The sequence below is a fragment of the Sphaerodactylus townsendi genome, linkage group LG15 (genome assembly GCF_021028975.2).
Source record: "Sphaerodactylus townsendi isolate TG3544 linkage group LG15, MPM_Stown_v2.3, whole genome shotgun sequence".
In the NCBI taxonomy this organism is placed as follows: domain Eukaryota; kingdom Metazoa; phylum Chordata; class Lepidosauria; order Squamata; family Sphaerodactylidae; genus Sphaerodactylus; species Sphaerodactylus townsendi.
The window spans coordinates 26430872-26442546 of record NC_059439.1 but is presented as its reverse complement, the minus strand read 5'-3'; positions in this window follow the sequence as shown (position 1 = coordinate 26442546).

Sequence of the window (11675 nt, the reverse complement as noted above, 5' to 3'; positions counted from 1 at the left end):
CCCCCCCCCACCCCCCCCCCCCCCCACCCCCCCCCCCCCCCACCCCCCCCCCCCCCCACCCCCCCCCCCCCCCACCCCCCCCCCCCCCCACCCCCCCCCCCCCCCACCCCCCCCCCCCCCCACCCCCCCCCCCCCCCACCCCCCCCCCCCCCCACCCCCCCCCCCCCCCACCCCCCCCCCCCCCCACCCCCCCCCCCCCCCACCCCCCCCCCCCCCCACCCCCCCCCCCCCCCACCCCCCCCCCCCCCCACCCCCCCCCCCCCCCACCCCCCCCCCCCCCCACCCCCCCCCCCCCCCACCCCCCCCCCCCCCCACCCCCCCCCCCCCCCACCCCCCCCCCCCCCCACCCCCCCCCCCCCCCACCCCCCCCCCCCCCCACCCCCCCCCCCCCCCACCCCCCCCCCCCCCCACCCCCCCCCCCCCCCACCCCCCCCCCCCCCCACCCCCCCCCCCCCCCACCCCCCCCCCCCCCCACCCCCCCCCCCCCCCACCCCCCCCCCCCCCCACCCCCCCCCCCCCCCACCCCCCCCCCCCCCCACCCCCCCCCCCCCCCACCCCCCCCCCCCCCCACCCCCCCCCCCCCCCACCCCCCCCCCCCCCCACCCCCCCCCCCCCCCACCCCCCCCCCCCCCCACCCCCCCCCCCCCCCACCCCCCCCCCCCCCCACCCCCCCCCCCCCCCACCCCCCCCCCCCCCCACCCCCCCCCCCCCCCACCCCCCCCCCCCCCCACCCCCCCCCCCCCCCACCCCCCCCCCCCCCCACCCCCCCCCCCCCCCACCCCCCCCCCCCCCCACCCCCCCCCCCCCCCACCCCCCCCCCCCCCCACCCCCCCCCCCCCCCACCCCCCCCCCCCCCCACCCCCCCCCCCCCCCACCCCCCCCCCCCCCCACCCCCCCCCCCCCCCACCCCCCCCCCCCCCCACCCCCCCCCCCCCCCACCCCCCCCCCCCCCCACCCCCCCCCCCCCCCACCCCCCCCCCCCCCCACCCCCCCCCCCCCCCACCCCCCCCCCCCCCCACCCCCCCCCCCCCCCACCCCCCCCCCCCCCCACCCCCCCCCCCCCCCACCCCCCCCCCCCCCCACCCCCCCCCCCCCCCACCCCCCCCCCCCCCCACCCCCCCCCCCCCCCACCCCCCCCCCCCCCCACCCCCCCCCCCCCCCACCCCCCCCCCCCCCCACCCCCCCCCCCCCCCACCCCCCCCCCCCCCCACCCCCCCCCCCCCCCACCCCCCCCCCCCCCCACCCCCCCCCCCCCCCACCCCCCCCCCCCCCCACCCCCCCCCCCCCCCACCCCCCCCCCCCCCCACCCCCCCCCCCCCCCACCCCCCCCCCCCCCCACCCCCCCCCCCCCCCACCCCCCCCCCCCCCCACCCCCCCCCCCCCCCACCCCCCCCCCCCCCCACCCCCCCCCCCCCCCACCCCCCCCCCCCCCCACCCCCCCCCCCCCCCACCCCCCCCCCCCCCCACCCCCCCCCCCCCCCACCCCCCCCCCCCCCCACCCCCCCCCCCCCCCACCCCCCCCCCCCCCCACCCCCCCCCCCCCCCACCCCCCCCCCCCCCCACCCCCCCCCCCCCCCACCCCCCCCCCCCCCCACCCCCCCCCCCCCCCACCCCCCCCCCCCCCCACCCCCCCCCCCCCCCACCCCCCCCCCCCCCCACCCCCCCCCCCCCCCACCCCCCCCCCCCCCCACCCCCCCCCCCCCCCACCCCCCCCCCCCCCCACCCCCCCCCCCCCCCACCCCCCCCCCCCCCCACCCCCCCCCCCCCCCACCCCCCCCCCCCCCCACCCCCCCCCCCCCCCACCCCCCCCCCCCCCCACCCCCCCCCCCCCCCACCCCCCCCCCCCCCCACCCCCCCCCCCCCCCACCCCCCCCCCCCCCCACCCCCCCCCCCCCCCACCCCCCCCCCCCCCCACCCCCCCCCCCCCCCACCCCCCCCCCCCCCCACCCCCCCCCCCCCCCACCCCCCCCCCCCCCCACCCCCCCCCCCCCCCACCCCCCCCCCCCCCCACCCCCCCCCCCCCCCACCCCCCCCCCCCCCCACCCCCCCCCCCCCCCACCCCCCCCCCCCCCCACCCCCCCCCCCCCCCACCCCCCCCCCCCCCCACCCCCCCCCCCCCCCACCCCCCCCCCCCCCCACCCCCCCCCCCCCCCACCCCCCCCCCCCCCCACCCCCCCCCCCCCCCACCCCCCCCCCCCCCCACCCCCCCCCCCCCCCACCCCCCCCCCCCCCCACCCCCCCCCCCCCCCACCCCCCCCCCCCCCCACCCCCCCCCCCCCCCACCCCCCCCCCCCCCCACCCCCCCCCCCCCCCACCCCCCCCCCCCCCCACCCCCCCCCCCCCCCACCCCCCCCCCCCCCCACCCCCCCCCCCCCCCACCCCCCCCCCCCCCCACCCCCCCCCCCCCCCACCCCCCCCCCCCCCCACCCCCCCCCCCCCCCACCCCCCCCCCCCCCCACCCCCCCCCCCCCCCACCCCCCCCCCCCCCCACCCCCCCCCCCCCCCACCCCCCCCCCCCCCCACCCCCCCCCCCCCCCACCCCCCCCCCCCCCCACCCCCCCCCCCCCCCACCCCCCCCCCCCCCCACCCCCCCCCCCCCCCACCCCCCCCCCCCCCCACCCCCCCCCCCCCCCACCCCCCCCCCCCCCCAAATCCCCCCCCCCCCCCACCCCCCCCCAGAGGAGGAGGAGGAGGAGGAGGAGGAGGAGGAGGAGGAGGAGGATTTCCCCCCTTTCTCTCCCGTAAGGAGATTCAAAGGGGCTTACAATCTCCTTTCCCTCCCCTCCCCCCACAACAAACACCCTGTGAGGTGGGTGGGGCTGAGAGAGCCCCAAAGAACTGTGACTAGCCCAAGGTCATCCAGCTGGGATGCGTTGGCGTGCACAAGCTCATCTGGTTCACCAGATACGCCTTCACAGCTCGTGGCAGAGCAGGGAATCAATCCCAGTTCTCCAGATTAGAGTGCACCTGCTCTTAACCACTATACCACGCTGGGTGGGTTAGGTCTCCCCATTCGCCCTGTGCCAAGCCCCTTTCCAATCTTCTCACCATCATTTATCATTCAAGCTGCTAATGGTTTCTATTCTGTTAGGTCTTTAAATAACTTTAGCACAAGTAACTATTCAACAGGCAAAATCTTTCATTGGTTCAGCAATAGGGACAGATGTCCCTGTTGGATTGCTGTCTAACACCAAAAAAGAGGGAGAAAAGAAGAACTCCACCAAGACAATACAGAGAACAACAAAGGTCGAGCTGAACGGTGTTTGGGATACGTACAACAATTTCCACTGAAACTTTGGTCTTGTGTTTTTAACTACATTGTGTACCTTCTATAATAAATATGTTTATTTTGGTACGGATTTTACAAATTTTCAGCTCATCCTTTATGGTTCTCTGAATTGCTGCCTGCCTTCATAAGTCCCATCAATATTTAAAGATATAGGGGTTGGGCCAGGCTAGGAGCAATGCTACCCATGTGATTTTTATCCTGTACAAACATCAGTTGCCAACTCTGGGTCGGGTAACCCCTGGAAATTCGGGGATGGACCCTGAAGGGGGTGAAGTTTGGTGAGGAGATGGGGGTCCGCAGGCTATAAAACTGAGGAATCCATCCCCCCCCCACCCGAAGCAGCCATATCCAGGGGAAATAGTCTCTGCGGTCTGGAGATCTGTTGTAATTCTGAGAGATCTCCAGGCAGCACCCAGAAGGTGGCAACCCGATCCCTAAAGAGCTCGATTTAATTCACACGTGTTTCCCAGGGAATCCAGGATTTCCCAGAGACTGTCTGCTCTTTTTTTTATAGAACCTAGGAATTTCGACATTGGCTCTCATCATCCAGTTGCGATGAGGAATTCTGCATTTCTTCTGTTTAAAATGTTTGCAACCCAGACACATCTAAAAACTCTTCTGCCTCCAAAACGTCAAATCCCATTCCTTTCCCAGATAATTAAAGCATACCAAAAACCCTTCGTTAACCCTCCAGGTCTGACACCCAGAATTCTTTACTGCAGTTTAAGAGTGTCTAAACTGCTTCATGTCAAGCATGAGTTGCTGCTGTCGCCAAAGAGTCCATCTTGCAGTTTCTTTCGCCTCCCCGTCAAACCTTTGTTGTCATCTGTCATTTCCTGCAGAGAATCTTGGAGTTTGGAACTTATCAGGACAGCAAACCTTTAACCCGCCAAAGACAGGAAGTCCTCCGGATTTCATGTAGTCTCCATCCATCCATCTTTCTTCAGAACCTTGCCTGGCCCAAATACTCTGTGCATTGACCTCTAATCCCATCTTGGACCCCAAATCCCCTCTTGTGTATAGTTCTGGCCACCACAGTTCAAGAAGGATATTGACAAGCTGAAACAAGTCCAGAGGAGGGCAACCAAAATAGTAAAAGGTCTGGAGTCCATGCCCTACGAAGAGAGGCTTAGGGAGCTGGGGATGTTTAGTCTGGAGAAGCGAAGGTTAAGGGGGGACATGATAGCTATGTTTAAATATTTGAAGGGATGCCATGTCGAAGAGGGAGCAAGCTTGTTTTCTGCTACCTCAGAGACTAGACATGGAGTAATGGATTCAAGGTGAAGGAAAAGAGATTCCACCTAAACATTAGGAAGAAGTTCCCGATCGTCAGGGCTGTTCAACAGTGGAATTCACAGCTTCGGAGAGTGGTGGAGTCTCCTTTTTTGGAGGTTTTTAAACAGAGGCTGGATGAAAATATGTCGGGAGTGCTTTGATTGTTTGTTCCTGCATTGCAGGGGGTTGGACTTGGTGGCCCTTGGGGTCTCTTCCAACTCTGTGATTCTTCGATTCTACTGTCTCCTGATTCATGTTCTAACCACTGTGCCCTTCTCAGAGTACCCAGGAATCATGACTGCCTAATCCCCCTGTTCTCCTCCCCCCATTAGACTTTACACCTCCTCCAGAAAATCCATCAGAGTCGCTCTTGCTTCAATTGATCCTCCCCCACAGAAGATCAATGGCCCTTTCTTCATAAATCATCTAAAACATTTGTAAAACGTTTTCAATCCCCCCCCCTTTGCCAGGATGTTTGTTCACACTCAGCCCCTCAAAATGTTTCATGGCTTCCATGAGGGGTTTCCCACCTTTTTTGAGTTATTTGTAGAATTCCGCACATGCAGAATAATGCACTTTCAAACTGCTTTCAGTGCTCTTTGAAGCTGTGCGGAATAGCAAAATCCACTTGCAAACAGTTGTGAAAGTGGCTTGAAAATGCATTATTTTGCCTGTGCGGAAGGGGCCGATGCTTCAATGCTTTCTAGCTGCGATTCTCCATAAGTACATATAATCAGTGCTTGGAAGATTTTACTGCCCCACGCCCCCTCCAAAATCAAAACATCAAACTAAACAGGTGAGGGGGAATGGATTGCGCTCAGGAGCACAATAAAATAGCATCAAAAGGGAAGTTTGAGGATGACACGGAAGCATGGAAAACGGTAGTGGGAAAGATAAAAGGTAGTAAACGTGATCACACACACGGGAAGACATCTTGAAAAAGAATCGTTTTAAAAGGGGATTCATTTAAAATGTTTTGCTGCTGGAAATGAAACGTTTTTGGAACCAAAGGAGAGGGGGGAAGGGAAGCAATGCAGAATTTCATGAAGGAAACGTTTTGTTTCCTGCCTCAAGGGTTTGTGCGGAAAGGGCCTATGGCTCAAATCCCCATCCTCCTCAACCTACGCAACTCCCTAAAAGGAAGTGGATTTTGGCACTCTCTCCCTGGAGAATCCAGGACCCCAAGACTGTAAGGACACCACTCAAGACCTCTGCCCCTTGGATGGGTCAATCCAGGGTGTTCAAGGATTGCAGGGGGTTGGACTCGATGGCCCTTGGGATCTCTTCCAACTCCAATATTCTATTACTCTATGATTCTAAGGATCTTGTATGCACTCACCGCAATCCTTGAACCCCAACTGCCAGCAGCAAGATCACGGTCCACATCCAGCCTCCCATCTTCACACGGCTGTCCTCTTACAACCTCTAGCTGCCTTTTCTTCCTTCCTTCTGTCCTGGTTGCACCCAACAACTTGACTCAAGGGTGGACTAGATTACTATCTAGACCGGTTGGGTAGCAGCAAACTGCCTCGCCCACGGCCCCAGGAATGTTGATTGCAGCTCCTAATTGGCTATGAGTTCTGGGGCTCACCACCCCTATTCATACAAACTGTTGGGGTGCAGCCCTGATTGGCTGAAATCACACAGGGGGTGGGTTCAGCCTTCGTTGGGCCAAGATTCTAAAGGGATGATGAATTTCCAGGACTCGGAATGTCACTAGCTGCAACAACAGAAGGTGTTAGATCCCGGACTGTCTAGGGGGAGCAGCTGATATCCGGCTCGTGAGACTCGTGACTCACCTCTTCTTGGAATAATAAATGTTAGGAACAATTTGGTTTTCCCATAACCTCTCAAATGGGTAAGGCAATTGAAGGTGAGAAAGTATTCTGCTTGTTCTCATAACCCCAAAATCTGATCTGACACCTTGGAGCACACCTTTGTCAAAGATCTGGCACATAGTTTTAAACAGATGAGAAGACGAGTTTGGATTTATACCCCACCTTTCTCTCCTGTAAGGAGACTCAACGTGGCTTACACCTTTCCCTTCCTCTCCCCACAACAGACACCTTGTGAGGTAGGTGGGGCTGAGAGAGTTCTGAGAGGACTGTGACTATGCGGAAACACATCTGGTTCACTCGCCAAGTAGGACCTCTGCTTTGGCAATTTCTCTGATAATCCGCCTCTGTGCCCTCTTTCCTTCCACGGAGCATAGTTCCTTTCATCCCTAATTAGATCAAACCTGCAGGGCTCTGATCTGCAAGATCAGGATTTGGATGTGAGTTAAGACACCCTGAGCCGTGGGGAAAGAGCCTGGGGGCAGAAACTGCAATCTCATGACTGTGAACTAGCCCGTTTACGTAACTTCAGAATGGTAATTTTTCTTTCTTGGCTTGTGACATTGAAGTATGGGATGGGATTGTGTGTGGAGGGCAGAGTTACAAGTTACAAATCTGTGAGGTCCCAGAGATGGGCAAACTACTTTGCTTGGCCGTTCTTGGGGTACTATTCAAAGGCAATTGCTAATTACTAATCATTCTTATATTTTCCTTTTGTTGTTCTTCTTAACGCTGCATTTTGATTGCTATAGTCTTATAGCCTTAGGTGGCAACTCATCTCAGAGCCATCTCTATTAGGATAAAATTATTCTCTTTTTCTCTGTTTTGCAGTTCTGTAAAATGTGAAGAGCAGCCTTTCCCATGACCATATGGAAACATTATCCCTGTGAGCAGTGGTGGGATCCAAAAATTTTAGTAACAGGTTCCCATGGTGGTGGGATTCAAACAGTGGCGTAGCGCCAATGGGGCTGGGCGGGGCACGACGGGCGGGGCCGGGCATTCCAGGGGCGGGGCATTAATCATTTCTCTGTTACTGTAAAAAACTCCTACTGTAAAAAAAAAGTTCCTAATTTCCTGCTGGTATCTTTCTGTCCATAATTTAAACTCATTATAGCAAGTCCTATCGCCTACTGCCAACAGAAACAACTACTTCTCCTCTAATTGACTGCCTGTCAAATACTTAACACTTTCAAATACTTAATTTTGTTTCTAGAAATTAAAAGAAGGATACTTTCCTTAAACAAGGAACTTTACCATATTTCTAAAACATGTTTTTAAAACAGCCCAACAGGGAGCATTATCCCGTTTTCTACCTTCGCTAACCAGCCACATAGGAAACAACAGGACTTTATGATTTTTGGACCTAATGGAATTTCTAACGGAAAAGCAGACCCAATTAGTAACCCCCTCTCGGCACACACAAATAATTAGTAACCCACTCTTGGGAACTGGTGAGAACCTGCTGGATCCCACCTCTGCCTGTGAGGTTTACTTTGCTGTCGAGCCTATTTTCAGTGCAGGCTCAAATGCCCCTGTTGTATTTTTTCTATTTATCTCTTTTCTTCCTCTATTTATTTAACTACCCAGTCACATTGGCTTATGGCCACCCCGGGTGAGTTTTCCTCTGCCACTCAGGTGGAGGAGCGGGGAATCAAACCCGGTTCTCCAGTTTAGAATCCACCTGCTCTTAACCACGACACCACGCTGGCTCCTGTTTTGAAGGCAAGAGACATTCAGAGGTGGTTTGCCATTGGCGGCCTCTGCGTAGCAATCCTGGATTCCCTTGGTGGTCTCCCATCCAAGAACCAACCAGAGCTAACCCTGCTTAGCTTCTGAGATCTGACGGGGTGAAGCTAGCCAGAGCTATCCAGTTCAGAACTGCTTCGATAGTTCACCCTTTCTTGAGACTCAAGGCAAATGACCAGAACCAATGTATGGAAACTGGAATTTTTAAATGTTGTATACTGGTTTAATATTGTGTAATGATTAACTGTTAACCACTCTAAGCCTATAAAGCAGTGATGGAGAACTTTTTCGAGACCGAGTGCCCAAATTGCAACCCCAAACCCACTTATTTATAGCAAAGTGCCAACATGGCAATTTAACCTGAATAACTGAGGTTTTAGTTTAGAAAAACAGGTGGCTCCAAAGCGTACGTTACTCAGGAGTAAGCTTGGTAGTAGTCGGTGGCTTTGCTTTGAAGCAACCGTGCAACTCTTCCAACGGGTGAATCACGACCCTAGGAGGGTTTACTCAGAAGCAAGCCCCATTGCCAGCATCCGAGCTTACTCCCAGGTAAAGGATCGTGCTTTAGTTTTTCACGTGAAAATCAGTGGGGTTTACCAGCGCTTAACAGGGTTACCTACACTGCTTCTACAAAACTAGGCCTTAGGTTTAATGCTAATAATCAAGCCCAGCAACCCAGGTTAACCTAGATGTGTGGGGGGGACGGGGCACTCTGTTTGCACGTGCCCACAGAGAGGACTCTGAGTGCCACCTCTGGCACCCGTGCCATAGGTTCGCCACCACTGCTATAAAGGAAGGGGTGAGGTAGAAATCTAACAAATGATATGGAATTAAGCGTTTGCAGAACACCATAAACCAAATGCTCATTTTTTACTGCTCAGTAAATAATGGTGCACTCCTGTGAACCTGTTGCAGACCCCAATTGTCCATGGTTGAACGAAGCAGGCCTGAAATTGTATTTTATTTTTTACCGTTTCAGCAAAGTTTCTACTGTCACATCCTTGAAACTGTAATTGTGAACCACTGGAAAACTGCCCAGAAATAAATCTTACGAAGTGAAGAACAGCCAGGTCACTGGATTGCAACACAGCTACGGGAAAGTTAATTTGGAGCTCGAAAACACTTACATCATACATTTGAGGAGACAAACTCATTGGCTTTGACAGAGTCGTATCTCATCTTTTAAAGCAGATAGGATAAGGGATGGCATGTGCATCTTTCGGTTTCTGACTTAATTTGCATATGCAAGTATTTTTCGTCTCATTGTGATTCTTTAATATACATTAAAGATCAATCTAATCAATATTAAACACGTATTGATATATACGTGTTTCTGCACTCCTGCATGAGATTAGATTGATTAGACTGATTTTAAATACAAATTTTGACGGATAAACATGAGCAGTCTTCATTTGGGATGCAAAGTTTTCATGTGACACCTGGAATAAAGAAACTTCTGACATTCTATAGAGACTAGCTATTGAAGAGAATAACCCTCTCAATGTTGCCCTGTGGTTCGCCGTTGGCTTTGGAAGAAGCAAAGAGACTGTCTCAGTGGTGGGATTCAAATGAATCAACCAGTACTTCAGGCCTTCCCCGCCACCCACTTACCTGGCTGCTGTGTCCCAACCCCACGTTTCCAATGTTGGTGGCCCACACACCTTTGAGGCTCCCCTGAAGGCCTTGCTGCCGGCCCAGAGGCGCTTGGCCCCATCAGCTGGTGGGATTCAGCCGGTTAGCTACCGGTTTGGTGGAACAGGTGCGAACCAGCTTAATCCAGTGGTGGGATCCAAAAATTTTAGTAACAGGTGGGATTCAAACAGTGGCGTAGTGCCAATGGGGCTGGGTGGGGTACAACGGGGGCGTGGCCGGGCATTCCAGGGCCGGGGCATTAATAATTTCTGTTACTGTAAAAAACTTTTACTGTAAAAAAAAGTTCCTAATTTCCAGATGGTATCTTTCTGTCCATAATTTAAACTCATTATAGCAAGTCCTATCGTCTACTGCCAACAGAAACAACTACTTCTCCTCTAATTGACTGCCGGTCAAATACTTAATACTTTCAAAATACTTGATTTTGTTTCTAGAAATCAAAAGAAGGAAACTTTCCTTAAACCAGGAACTTTACCATATTTCTAAAACATGTTTTTAAAACAGCCCAACAGGGAGAATTATCCCATTTTCTACCTTCGCTAACCAGCCACATAGGAAACAGCAGGACTTTATGATTTTTGGACCTAATGGAATTTCTAACGGAAAAGCAGACCCAATTAGTAACCCCCTCTTGGCACACACAAATAATTAGTAACCCACTCTTGGGAACTGGTGAGAACCTGCTGGATCCCACCTCTGTAATCCCACCTCTGGACTGCATCCTTGTGCCTGTTTTAAAAGGAATGCTCCCCACACAGATGGGAGATTATTCTGTTACAAATGGATGGTAGAACTTCCAGGCAGTCTTCAACTCTGGCATCAATACATGCAAGGACTTCCTCCTTTTAATTCTAAAATGAATATCTGCTTCTGTCAGGCCAGGTCTACTATGCACCCCTGAGGGCTAGGCTGGGACATTCAGTCTATATTTCCCTGGCATCTATTTAATAATGAGTCGAATTTTTCCTGGAAGCCTACCTGTAGGTTATCATCAGTCAAATGACAATGATCAAATAAACAAAGCTGGAACTGAATACCAAAAGCCTGATCAAGCACATCATTACCGCCACGTATCTTTACCATCTCCAAGATCCAAACCAACGCAAAGCTTTTCCTTTGCCAGATTAGGTGTTATGCCGTCTGAAATTCTCTATGGAAGACATCAAAGTGCAGCATATTCTGATAAGCATTGCCCTTTCAAGGCAGGCGGCATTGAAATTATTCAACAGGCTCTATTTTATTGTCCCGTTTATTTGGAAACTTGAAGTATCCCAGCCCTGTTTTAGTAAACAAGACAGGACTTTCTGATTCTTCCAAGTTGTTCCTTTTCTTGAATAATTCCCATCTTGAAACAAGTGAGAAAGTGGCAAAGTTTTTGCAAGATGCTATAAAGTTGTGCCAAGATAAGACGGGCAGTCCCATCCAAACGGCCAGCCAGCCGACCTCGGCTACACTGCCCTGCCACTCCCAGAGAGGCAACGGACGACCAGGAGGGAGTCGACCAAAGTCCCATTGGTGAATCCGCCCCCCCCCCTTGGCTGGGGCTGTAGGAAATAAAATCTTGTTTACTTATTCTATCTGTAATTTGAAATTACGGTCTACTCTTAATTTTGTTTATAGTTTGATCATAATTAATTGGTATGTTTATAAGCCAATAAAGGTTTCCGGTCTGTCATGCAGGTCCATTGCTTGGGATCTCCCTAGGCATTACCCATGCATTTTCCAAGTTCATCACAACCCTAAGGCCAAAAGAAACTTAAATACCATAAGACACAGAAATCAGCCACCGGGCATATTTATTAATTGATTGCCTGCAATTTTCAGATGATGTCAAACACCTACCGTGTTTCCCCGAATATAAGACAGTGTCGTATATT